A 12,535-nucleotide genomic window follows, 5' to 3' on the forward strand; every position below is an offset into this window, starting at 1 on the left:
TAAATTAACCCATATTTCTTATCTATGCTTTGCCACATGGCTTGGTACTTTTTCTCAGTATGGCATGCCCATCTGGCTTCTCTCTGCATCTGCTCACTACTTCTCTGACTCTGTCCTTCTTCCCAGCATTCTCTGTTTGGCTCTCTCCCTAACCTTATCCTGTCTAGTTATTGGCCAGTCCTGCCTCTTTATTAAACCAACCACAGCAACATCTATTCACACAGTGTAAAGGAATATTCCACAGGGAAGTGATGTAATTACATTTTAATTAAAAAAAATGTCACGAGCTATGAAAAAAAGGATAGGAAATGTAGTTTATATAGACTCTCATTAAAATTTTAAAAAATTATCATGAAAATTGTCCACTGATTCTTTGTCTCTGGTGTGTCCTGGATACTTAAAATTTGAGATAGCTCTAAGAGTTCATTTATAATATTGAATTAACAACTAGTATTGAATTAAAATGTAAAACTATTGTAATATTATATAAATACAGTCATAATAGTGAAAAACAATACAGCTCTTTTTTGCTTTTTAAAAAAAATTAAATTAAGATGTATTTTACCTTCATACATGAATAATTTTGTTTTGATCAAATCCCCCTTTACTTACCACCTCCAGTTTCTCCTAGGTCTCTTCCCCCACATTTCCCTTCTAACTTTTTGTCCTTATTATCTCTATCTCTATCTATCTATCTATCTATCTATCTATCTATCTATCTATCTATCTATCATCTACCTATCTATGTAGCCTGTCAAGACCAACTGGTACTGTCTGCATGCACATGTGTATATGGTTGTCCAGTATAGCATGATCGGTCGGTCACACAGTCTCAGGACAAGCTGAGAGACACCAGACAGGGCCACCCTCAGCCCTGGACCTTGGCAAAATGTGGGCGCCCTGCGTTGGCTGGGAATCAAACCCAGGTCAACTGCTGGGAAGGCAGCTATGCTCACCACTATACCACCAATGCCACACTCCAGTATAGCAAGCATGGTAAGCCTACTGTCTGACCCCTGGCAGGGATACTGGCTTTCTTTCTCCCAGTAGCCATCTGTGTAGCTCCTCTACAAGGGCCATGTGAGCCCCTAGACACCCATTTGGAATACTGACCACACTGTATTGCTTGTGCAGGTCCTGTGTAGCAGACACAGTGTTTAGAGCTCAAACTGCCTGTTATGTCTGGGAGACACTGTTTTACTCCAGTCAGTCCTCCATAACCTCTGACTCTTTCTTCTCCATCTTCTGGGGCATCACCTGAGCCTTGAGATTGGGGTAGGACATGATATAGATATCCAGTTTAGGAATGACCCCTCCACGGTCTCTCATTCTCTGCACTTTGCTCCTTTATGTATTTCTGTTAATCACTCTAGTCTTTAGAGGAGCAAGGGGTGTTGTGTGATGTTTTGTGTTCTGACAAAGCTTGCCTGGAGATCAGAGGGCGGAGCTAGCCACTAGTGAACCATAGAGGCCAGGCAGTGGTGGCTCACGCCTTTAATTTCAGCACAATCAGGAGGTGGAGACAGGAATATAAATAAGGCAGGTGGAGACAGGATCTCACCATGCATTCTGTCTGAAGATTTGTAGAGGTAAGAAGTTTATAGTGAAATACCTGAGAGCACAAATTGGACTTGGGTTTAAAAAATAATTGGGACAAAATATCAGGTGAGTATATAAAGAGGGTGGGTCTTGAAAGGGCTGGAAGAGAGGTTGTGATTATGATCAAAATGCATTATATGAATTTCTCAAAAATAAATATAATTAAATATAACAACAACAAAAAGAAGTTTCTAGTGGCTGCTGCTCTGCTTCTCTTCTCTCCAGGCAAGCTTTATTTGTCAGAACACAAACAAAGTCTCATACAACAAAGGGGTTTCTATGATGAGAGCTATTACTAATCTACAGGTGAAAGGATGTCTTTAGGCAGTTGGGTACTGTATCAGTTCAGCAGTAGTAGGTTCTCCCTTAGGGTTTATGACTTCCCTGGCTCTGGGTTCTTGTCCAGGAAGGAGTTCTTTCCTATTGAGTGGGTCTTAAGCCCAGTGAGACAACTGGTGGTTACCTTCAAGTCATTTGTGCCACTCTTGCACCAATGGTCATCCCTTGCTGGGCAAGTCCTTGTTGTGGTTCACAGGTTTCACAGCTAGGGAAGACGGTTGATGACTCTTCTCTCTTAGCAGCCTGCATAGCACTCTGGCTCTATGAACGCTATCCCTCAGGAGGACACTTCTGGTTTAGTACCAGCTTGACTTCTCCCTGTCCTTTGACCAAAGTAGGTAGTGTTTTCAGCAATAGGGTCTCACCATCAAGTTCTAGTGGGCAACCGAGAGCAAAGGCAGTACCCTGTACTGTTTTGATGGTCTCTTGGATACCCCTGACAGCACCTCAAAGTGCTGGTCTCTTTGTTTGATGGACTATGGTTTCTTGGTATGTCCTCTTCTGTCTTCAGAGAGGTGACTGGAGCATGATGAGTCCTTAGCCTTCTCTTCTCGGTTTCTTGTTGTGGATGGAGTTTTGTTTTTTTTTTTATTTTTTATTTTTTTGGGATACATATTTATTGTATCACAGTTTACTAGCACTTGGTTCATTTTCATTGGGTTGTACTGTTATGTTGCATGAATGTGTCACACTTTTTCCCATTTACTGACACTGGATTCTTTTTCCGTTGACATTCTTCAGTGGAATAAACAGTAATGTTTCTTTTGATGAATAGGTGCATGGGTAACTACATTTTATGGATGACTTGAAACAATACCCAGTTTCTGTGAATCAGACATTAGGCTCACATGGACCGTGTCATTTGTTTGGGACCTCAGGAGGCCACAGCTCAATGCCAGCAATCAAGCTTCCTTATGGAGTGAGGGTTACCAATAGAGGTGGAGCAGTGGTCAGCAGAATTCAGATCCTTGAAACTGTGGGACTGAGATGCCTAGAGCCCACCTGGAGTTTCCTGCCCCAGAGTGCTCAGCATAGCAGTGAACCTCACATCAGCATGCTTCTTCAAAAAATGCACACCCTCTTCAATTAGCCACCTTGCAGCTTCTGGTATGCAGTGTAGGGGTGAAGAGCCAAGCCTCTCTCATGTGACAAGGTATTTCTTCTGTAGAACAGGTTAGCCTCAAATTCAGAGATCTGCAAACCTCTGCCTCTGGGGTGCTGGGATTAAAGGCTTGCATCACCACACCAGGCTCTAAACTTTTCTTTAATTCCTTTTCACAAGTTGGAAACTTAGCTGTGTAGGATCTTGCCCTGAGGTCACCACTCCCTTTATTTCATTACTTAATTTGTTTATCTCCTTAAACACAAGACTTAGCTCCATTCCAGTTTCTGGTGCTCCTTTTCTCCTCAAAATTTACATTTTCTTGCTCCTTTTCATTATAAATCTGTATAAGTGTGACCAATAATAACCACACAACAGAGTCAATACTAAGCTGTTTTGAGATTTCCTCAGCCAACAGAATTAATCAAAAACTCTTCACTTTAGCCTCAGGCAAACTTTTCAGACAAGGGCAAAAAGCAGCCACATTCTTAAGCAAAATATCACAAGAATGATCTCGAGGTCACATACTAATATTCTTCTCTTCTGAGACACTTTGATCTAGGTACCCACAGTTCAAATCACACTCAGCACCACTGTGTTCCATGTTCCTACTAGGATGGCCCATTAAACAGAACTTAAAGCATTCAACTGCTTTTTTGATCCACAGTCCCAAGGTTCTTATTATTCCAAACAAATACAGGTTCAGGCCTATCACAGCTATACCCCACTCTCAGTACCAACTTTTGTCTTAGTTGGGGTTTCTGCTGCTGTGAGGAGACACCATGACCATTGCAACTCTTATAAAGGAAAAACATTTAGCTGGGGGTAGCTTACAGTTCAGAGGTTTAGTCCACTATCATCCTGGCAGGAAGCATGGCAGCATGCAGGCAGACTTGGTGCTAGAGAAGGAGCTGAGAGTTCTTACATATTGACTCACAGGTAACCGGAAGTGGTCTGTCTCATTGGGCATGGCTTGAGCATATATGAGACTTTAAAGCCTATTTCCATAGTGACATACTTCCTCCAACAAGACCACATGTACTCCAACAAAGGTATACCTTTGGGGGGCATTTTTTTCAAACCACCACACATGTCAAAATTACACAAATAAAACCAAGACTAAGAGCTTGGAATTGCTGTGAGACTGTCTTCTAGGAAGCTCAGAGGTTACACCTCTTACCAACATCTTACCAACACTACTTAAACATGAGCTGAACAAGAACAGCTGTAGCAGGCATTCTAATTGGTCTTAATAATAAAAACCTGGAGTCAGCTATCAGGGTGAAAGCTGAAAGATCAGAGACACAGAGCAGCAACCACTACAGAGTTCTTACCTCTACGACTTCTCAGACCAAAAGGGGCTGAGCTCCTGTCTCCTCCCGCCTTATATTCCTCTCTCTGCCCAACCATATCACTTCCTGTCTCCACCTCCCTAGTGCTGGGATCAAAGGCATGAGATCCCAACTGCTGAGATCAAAGGTGCGTGCCACCACTGCCTGGCTCTGTTTCTCTTTTAGACTGGATCAATCTTGTGTAGCCCAAGGTGGCCTTGAACTCACAGAGATCCATTTGCCTCTGTCTCCTGAGTGCTGGGATTAAAGGTGTGTGCTGCCACTGCCTAGCCTCTGTGGCTAACTTGTGGCTTAGCTCTGCATTCTGATCTTCAGACAAGCTTTATTGGTTAGATCACAAACAAAATATCACCACAAACAACAATAGTTTAATGTGCATGAGGGAGGGGGAGTCAGCCCTACACAAAAGATTGCAGGCAGCTAAGGAATGCTGAGTGGGAGAAATAGTCTTTCCCAGGGAAGAGCACAATAGTTGGTTTTCCAATACCCAATGGTCATTTCTGAAAACATACATACAAGTGACTTTATAAGGACTGAAAAGTATGTGTGTGTGTATATATATATATATATATATATATATATATATATATATATATGTGTGTGTGTGTGTGTGTGTGTGTGTGTGTGTGTGTGTGTGTGTACATATACACATGTCATATGCATGTATATAACATGCATATTATGTAACAACAATTAATTAAAAAGATGCCATAAATTTAAAAGGAAGCAAGTAGGTATATATGGGAGGGTTTAGTGGAAGGAAGGCAAAGGAAGAAATGATGGAATTATATTCTAATCTTAAAAAATAAAGGACATTTAAAAAAGTATAGTTGGGCTGGAGAGATGGCTCAGAGATTAAGAACACTGGCTGCTCTTCCAGAGGTCCTGAGTTCAATTTCCAGCAACCACATGGTGGCTCACAACCATCTGTAATGAGATCTGGTGCCCTCTTCTGGCCTGCAGGGATACATGCAAGCAGAACACTGTATACATAATAAATAAATAAAGCCTTAAAAATGAAATTAAAAAGTATAATTAAAGTAAAAAAATTAATAAAAATATATAAAATGAAAAAGTAGCATATGCTTGATATCAGAGAGACAAAAAGGCAAAGCATGGAGGCTATACGATGTTCATGGATTAAACTAGAGATTTAACACAAGGATCATCAATAATACAATGTTTTTCTTTCTCTGTTCAAGTAGATAAAGTAATTGTAAGCTGTAGATGGAAGTCCAGAGGTCGAGGTCTGGCTATCATGATCGTGGACAGTCAGAGGAACGATAAATCTTTTTAGTGAACACCGAGAGCTGTGTACAGATGTAGCTATAGCCCAGGTGGTGTCAACACAAAGGGAGACAAATAAATGGTGAGGTACAGAAGCAGAGGCAGGTGGATCTGAACATGAGCTAATGGAAACAGTAAAACTCTGGTCATGTGTCAAGGGAAAGGTATAAACCTTTGTCCTTCAACCATAGCCTAAAAACAATTCCAGGTGTACTATATATGTACAATTATGCCAGAGGCCATGCCAAAGAGACAGCGGGTGGCAATTGAATTTCAAGGTGTCAGCCCACCAGGAGGCAAATCCCTGGTGGGTGAATCTCAAATAGACAAGGCCCTGAGACCCACAGACTCCAGAATGTCTTTTGCTTCTGCTGTGCCTTTACATGTTTGCAGCTGCCATCTTTCTCTGGCATCTGGCATGGTGTGAAAGGATGTGGGGAGATCCCCACTGCCTGTAATGTAGTGTATTTATCTCATGGAAATATCCCGTTCTACTGGGCATTTTTACCTGTGGATTATTATGAAGATGTTTTCATCCTAAGCTGTACTGTCTGATTGTTAATAATAATATTAGTTTAAATAGAGTTTTGATGATAATAAAACAAGGAAGTATCACATAGCTACAACACATGAGTTTCTATTGAGAAGTTGTATAGACCGTGGCTTAGGTTAATGATTAAGAAAAACAATTGAGTCCCAGTAGCCCAGCTAGCTTAAATTCTTTTAAACTTAATGTTGGGAGATGTGTTTACAGGTTTCAGAGTACATCATAGCTGAAACAAAGCTTTGAAAATAGCTTAAAGTTAGACTAAGATGCTTTGTCAAATAGCTTTGAGGTGAAAAACCCAAGAAGACAATCTAAAGTTTTAGAAAGGCACAGAGTTGAGTGAGGAACTCGTTAAGGTCAGGAAACGAGAACAAAGCAGCCCAATTGTTACCAGCTGATGTGTCTTTCTTGCTAGGATTGGTTGATCACCAAAGGTGATGATTAATTCCTTATACCCATTTCTACCCTCCATCTCCTTGTATAAAAAACTATTGATAAGTGGGTACGTAGTCTAAAGATTTAAAGTAGAGCTGACTGATTCTTTATATATATAAGTTAAAATTTGTGATTCCTTATAAGATTACTTTTAAAGATAAGTCATAAAGTGATTGATCCTTTCTTTGTAACTGCTAAATGCAGCCTGTCAGTAAAAGACCTGACTGAGAAAAAAACCTTGTTTGCCCACACAGTTAATATATAACAAGTTGCTTGAGTATGAATGTACGTGGGTTCTTGTAATTATTTGTTTTTCACCTGTAATATGTAAAGTGTTTAATCGTGTAAGGGATATAGAAAACATGCTGGGTTTTTTTTTACTTGTATTCCATTATAATCATTCACTTGAAAAACAGAATGTAACTACATTGTAATTTTTATGTTGCCTGAAAGATTTTGCTAGAATATATAAGCTATAAGGGAAAGAATAAAGGTAGAGTTAAAATGAGTTAGAAGGAAAATGTCAAGAATGAGAGAAGGAAATCACCAGGAAAATAAAGAATAGAGAATCCAAAAGAAGAACAAAGAAAAGGTCTGAAGGAAACCATCAAGAGAGTGTGTGAGTTTCTTTCCCCTAACCCTCTCAGATAAAAAAAAAAGTCATAGTATGAGACTCCCTGTGAATTCCCTTTGAGTTCTGCGCTGCTAGAGGCTGGTCCCCCAGGCAGCAGAACGATTAAAAGATGAAGAATAAAGCCTGTAGAAGACAAAACAGTATTTTCATTTACTAAGATAGGTAAATGATTCTTTATGCAGAAATACAGTCTCAATAGTAAGTATAAAGAAATACCTAGAGGATTATCTCAAAATGAATCTGTGTCAAGGTCATTTACTTAAATATAAATATACTCAACACACACATATGATAAATAGGACCAGATCGCATTCTAACATGATCTCACTACACACCTACCTGCCAGGGAAGTGCCATCTCACATGATGGACAACAAAGTCACAGCTCAGAGGTGGAGTTGATGTAAACTCTACACACTGTGGCAAATTTGGTGCTGCTGTTCACAAAAACTGCTACAGCTCAATGTAGCAGGAATCTTAAAGGTACTTATTAATAAAATTAAACCTGAGGCCAGTTATTGGGGTGAATGCTGGAAGATCAGAGAAGCAGAACAAGCCACAGCTACCTCACCTTGCCAATTCCTCAGCTGATCCTGTTTCCTCAGACTGGAAGCCTCTGAGTCCTCATCCAGAATGAATCTCAGCTGAACTGCTGCCCCAAAACCTGAAAGCTTAACCAGCTAAAAGCTTGTAGTTTCTGGTCTTCATGCCTTATATACCTTTCTGCCTCCTGCCATCTCTCCCTGGGATTAAAGGTTCACTTTCTGGGATTAAAGGTGTGAGTCACCATGCTTGGCTGTTTCCTTGAACACACAGAGATCCAGGTAGATCTCTGCCTCTGGAAAGCTAGAATTAAAGGCGTGTGCTACCACTGCCTATCCTCTATGTTTAATATTGTGGCTGCTCTGTTTTCTGACCCCAGACAAGTTTATTAGAGTGCACAATGTTTTGGGGAACACAATACCACCACAGCTCAATAATAAAAATGAGTATAGCCACATCATTAGACTTATCTAAGTATCTGTCTTTACCGTCTCAAGTAATTTATTTAAAGAATGTGTTTGGAAGAGAAACCGGTGAGTGAATGGAGGTGAGAGGATAAAGCAGGGGACAAAGACAAATGAAGCAGACACTTCAGGTGATGTCACAGCTTCAGCCTGATCTGTAAAAGAGCTCTAGATAAGCCCTAAGTGAGTGTTCCCCTCTGGGCTCTGTGCTGCTCTGTTGCCTCAGAATGCCTTCTGTTAAAGTGTGACACTCTGGAACTTTGCAGCAAACAGACACAAAGTGCTCTAAAGTAAGCTAATGTTAAATGGGGTGGACTGGGCCTGGCAGGAACCTGAGTTCACTGTGAATCTAGACATATAAATGTCCGGAGATCAGAGCGAGGTTAGAAACACCAAGTGTCTAGCAGGATGCCCCCAGAAAAGACATAAAGGCAGAGACAGTGTCAGATTAAATTCAAGCCTGATAGAAAACAGAGAAGAGGCCTATAGACCCAGGCCATAGAGGTGCCTATGGAGTCCATTCTGGCAAGTACAAGAAGAATTCATGGAAGTTCTTCTCATGGGACTTGTGGACAAGTCTGCCAGTGCAGATGGAGTTAAGAAGCATAATTCAGTTCTGCTCTTTGCTCCCTTAGACATCAAAACATGACCACATCTCTGTTCCTACTAGACCTGTGAGTTTGTTGATAGTGATTTTATTTATTATAGCCCAGACTGAGAAAAAAAAATCATGTCAATCAACTATTGTATGGGTCAGTAAATTAAGGTATCTTTTCAAAATAGGTTGCCTCACAGGAAAGCCACATGAAGCTTGGGTGAATGCCAAGGCATCGAGCTGAGTGTAGAAGTCTGAAGGAAGGACCTGTGCCCACAGTTTAAAGCACTTAGATGTAGCTGAAAGTTTTCCTGTGTCCTGCCTGGTCTACAGCTGCTCAGACCCAAGAGGCTTATATTAATTAAAACTGCTCAGTCTTTAGCTCAGGCCTACCACTGACTAGCTCTTACATTTAAACTCAGCCCATTTTTGTTAATCTATATGTTGCCACATGTTCCATGGCTTTACCTGTGTGCCATTACATGCTGCTCCCTGGACAGCAGACTGGTGTCTCCTCACTCAGCCTTCCTCTTACCAGAATTCTCCTTGTCTGCTTATCCTGCCTATACTTCCTGCCTGGCTACTGGCCAATCAGCATTTTATTAAACCAGTGTACAAAAGCATTATCCCACAGCACTTAGATGAAAAGCTTCCTTCTGGAGAAAGGGGAGGGAGTTCTGATAAGGGTGACAAGTGCCACTGGGGTGTGGGTAACTCTATTTCCAATTACCACCTCCCTATCTTCCAAGGGTGAACCACTCATGAAATGCTGACAGGTACTTCAAGTATGGGTGCATTTAACAACATTTGATACTAATGTCTCCTAACGTAGAATCAGAGACCCAAGTAGGCACATGGATTCTAGATACTAAAATCTATTACTCAATATTTGGGGTCCAAAGAAATGAGGTCCATGACTTTTCCGTCTTGGTTGGTGATGTGGTGTGTTGTAACTCACAGAAGTGACTAAGGTCCTGTGCTCTCAGGGGACAGATACTCTGAGGTCACATTGCCCAGTGCTGGTAGGCTTCCTCATCTCTGCCGAGGTGTCACATTTGAGAACGGTGGGAGAGGGTGTTGACACCACATCTGGCAGAATGCGCCTGAGTCTGGATTTGTGGTCTCCTCGGATCAGATCCCTTTCCTCAGGATGTGTTGCCTAGATTTCCTGTTTCTGACAGACCTGTCCGAGTGTGATGGAGTGGAGCACGCCTGATCTGCATGGGTTCACCAAGTCAAACCCCTGGTGTCCACCCAAGCTCTCTGCCAGTGTTCCTGCCACCACAGCTTAGCCACATGAGGCCGTAAAACATGATGGTAAGCGGGGTTTGGGCTCTGTCAGTAGCCAGGTTGACTCACCATTCACTTCTCACCACACCAGTGACCTCAGCCTGACTCACAGCAGGCTCTAACTCTCTCCAAATTCCTCCAGGGTTGTCCAGGGCCCTATGGATCTGAACCTTGAGAGCAGACCCTTCTCCACTAGGCAGAGGCAAGCGCCCAGAGCTTTTTTCTTTTAAGGTACTCCAGTTTGGCACATGCTAGCCCTCAGAGAAATTGCTCAGAATATGACCCAAATTCTCCACTTCTTTCTCCCAGAAAACACGTGTGCATCTGACATTTGGTTTTTATTATTCTGAGAGTACAAGGAGCATCAGAGTTTTATGTAAGGCACATGGCATGATTGGCTGTATATACCCTGACATAGTAACCACTGTTCCTGAGTGTCACATGGAATACTGTGCATGAGGTGGGAATGAGTGTGTGTGAGTATGTGTGATGCATCTGTGGTGTCTGTTTTATGTGTGGTATATATGAGCAGTGTCATGAGTGTGTGTGTGGGGGGGAGTGTGGTGTATGTGGAGTATATTTTAATTGCATGTGTGTTTATGTGTGTTGTGTGAGGTGTGTGCCTGAAGGGAGTGTATGTACTGTTTGTGTGTAGTGTATAGTGTGTGTGGTGTTTGTGTATTGCATACAGTATATGTGGTGTGTATGTAGTGTGTACATCTGGTGTGGAGTTTGTGTGGTACCTGTGTGTAGTGTGTAATATGTGTGGTACATGTGTATTGTGTATAGGGAGTATATGCATGTAATGTTTATGGGGTATGTGTTCATGGACAGTATTTATGATGTGTATATAATGTGGTATGTATTAAATACACCTAAAATTTACTTTTATACAAGTTTACAGTATGGGGCTAAAGACTGGAAGGTATGGGAGCTAGGTCAAAGGATCTAGAACCTTGGTTACTCAGAGTCCAGGGACCGAGTGCACAAACAAGCACATGTGTTCAGGGACTTACAGAGACAGCAGCAACTATCCAGAAAGCCCTGGACTGATGCCACTGGCCACCCTGCAGCAGCGTCTCCTTCCCTTTTCAGTGAAGCTGACATGGATAGACTGAGCAGAACCAACCTTCAATGAGAAGAAGGCTTTAAACTACTGGATGAGGCAAAGGCACAGATTATTTAAAAAATTATAGCAAAATAGTAATTATAGTGATGTTAATAATAGTTATAGAAAGCATAGGCCTTTCTAAGGATTTGTTGTAAATCAGACAGTTTTAATAGACTTGCAGAGTCACATTGGCTCTGCTAGGGAGAAATCCCACACCAAAAGAGAAGAGAGAGAGATGGAGAGAGGGAGAGGGAGAGGGAGAGGGAGAGGGAGAGGGAGAGGGAGAGGGAGAGGGAGAGGGAGAGGGAGAGAGAGAGAGAGAGAGAGAGAGAGAGAGAGAGAGAGAGAGAGAGAATAGGCCTAATGTTTGGTGTATACTCAGCTCAGCTCTCACTAAAGTGAGGAGACACTCTGTCCCAGACACTCATGTGTTGGGAGTGTGAATATTTGATGAAATTAAGTAATTGGCTTTCATTCTTGAAGATGAACCATATTCAGTTAAGCTGCTCATTGGGAGATGTGAATGTAGAAGCAAATTGTATCAACTATTATTGGGCAATGTGAAGAAACTTTATTTCTTGTCTAGATGAGTCATGCCCTAACAATCCTGAGCTTTGTGTTCTCTTCAGTGACATATAATTGGGCAAGATACAAAAATGTAAGAGATAATATTACTTGATTTCATAGGTGCCTGGATGGAGTTTTTGAAATAGTGGAAATGCTGATCATAGAGACCCTGTCATAAATATTACCTGCTCCTTCCCTTGTTTGTTCCAGACTCAGATAATACCGACCTAAACCCATCCCTTCACACATCAGCACTGGGATACTCATAGCATGGCATGCTCATGTACACCGGTACCACAAAAACCATGTTACTGACCCAAAAATCAAAGCTAAAATCACCCCAGATGGCAGAAGAAACAACTACGACCTTTGTGTGAAGTTCAGGAAACCAGATTCCTATGGGGTGAGTGGAAGTCTAATGGGGACATATCCAGAAAAGACACCGTGTGGAATATAGAACTATAAAGCTGATGGAGGTTGGAAGGACATGGGCATCCAAGGAAGAGCAAGGCCAATCTTTTCTGCTCCTCCAGACCTTTTGTTAAATGTGTTTTATAAAAATAAGTCTTTACATAAATGAACATTACCTGACTTGAATAACAGAGCTACAAATTTAGAAAAATGTAAAATGAGGAGTGGACATGCTTGAAAAGCAGGTTTGGAAAGTCAAG

The 12,535-nt window shown here is 41.6% G+C and overlaps 1 long non-coding RNA gene and 1 other non-coding gene across 3 annotated transcripts in view; both read right to left on the minus strand.

Moving 5' to 3' along the window:
* Nucleotides 1–12,535, minus strand: part of LOC128118252 (uncharacterized) — a 69,034-nt gene that overhangs the window by 16,616 nt on the left and 39,883 nt on the right. The gene's annotated exons all lie outside the window — the stretch shown is intronic.
* On the minus strand, nt 902–973 carry Trnag-ucc (transfer RNA glycine (anticodon UCC)). The gene has a single exon. It is a non-coding gene; the product is annotated as a tRNA-Gly (tRNA).

The sequence above is a fragment of the Peromyscus californicus genome, unplaced genomic scaffold (genome assembly GCF_007827085.1).
Source record: "Peromyscus californicus insignis strain IS unplaced genomic scaffold, ASM782708v3 Scaffold_22__1_contigs__length_63687245, whole genome shotgun sequence".
NCBI lineage: Eukaryota > Metazoa > Chordata > Mammalia > Rodentia > Cricetidae > Peromyscus > Peromyscus californicus.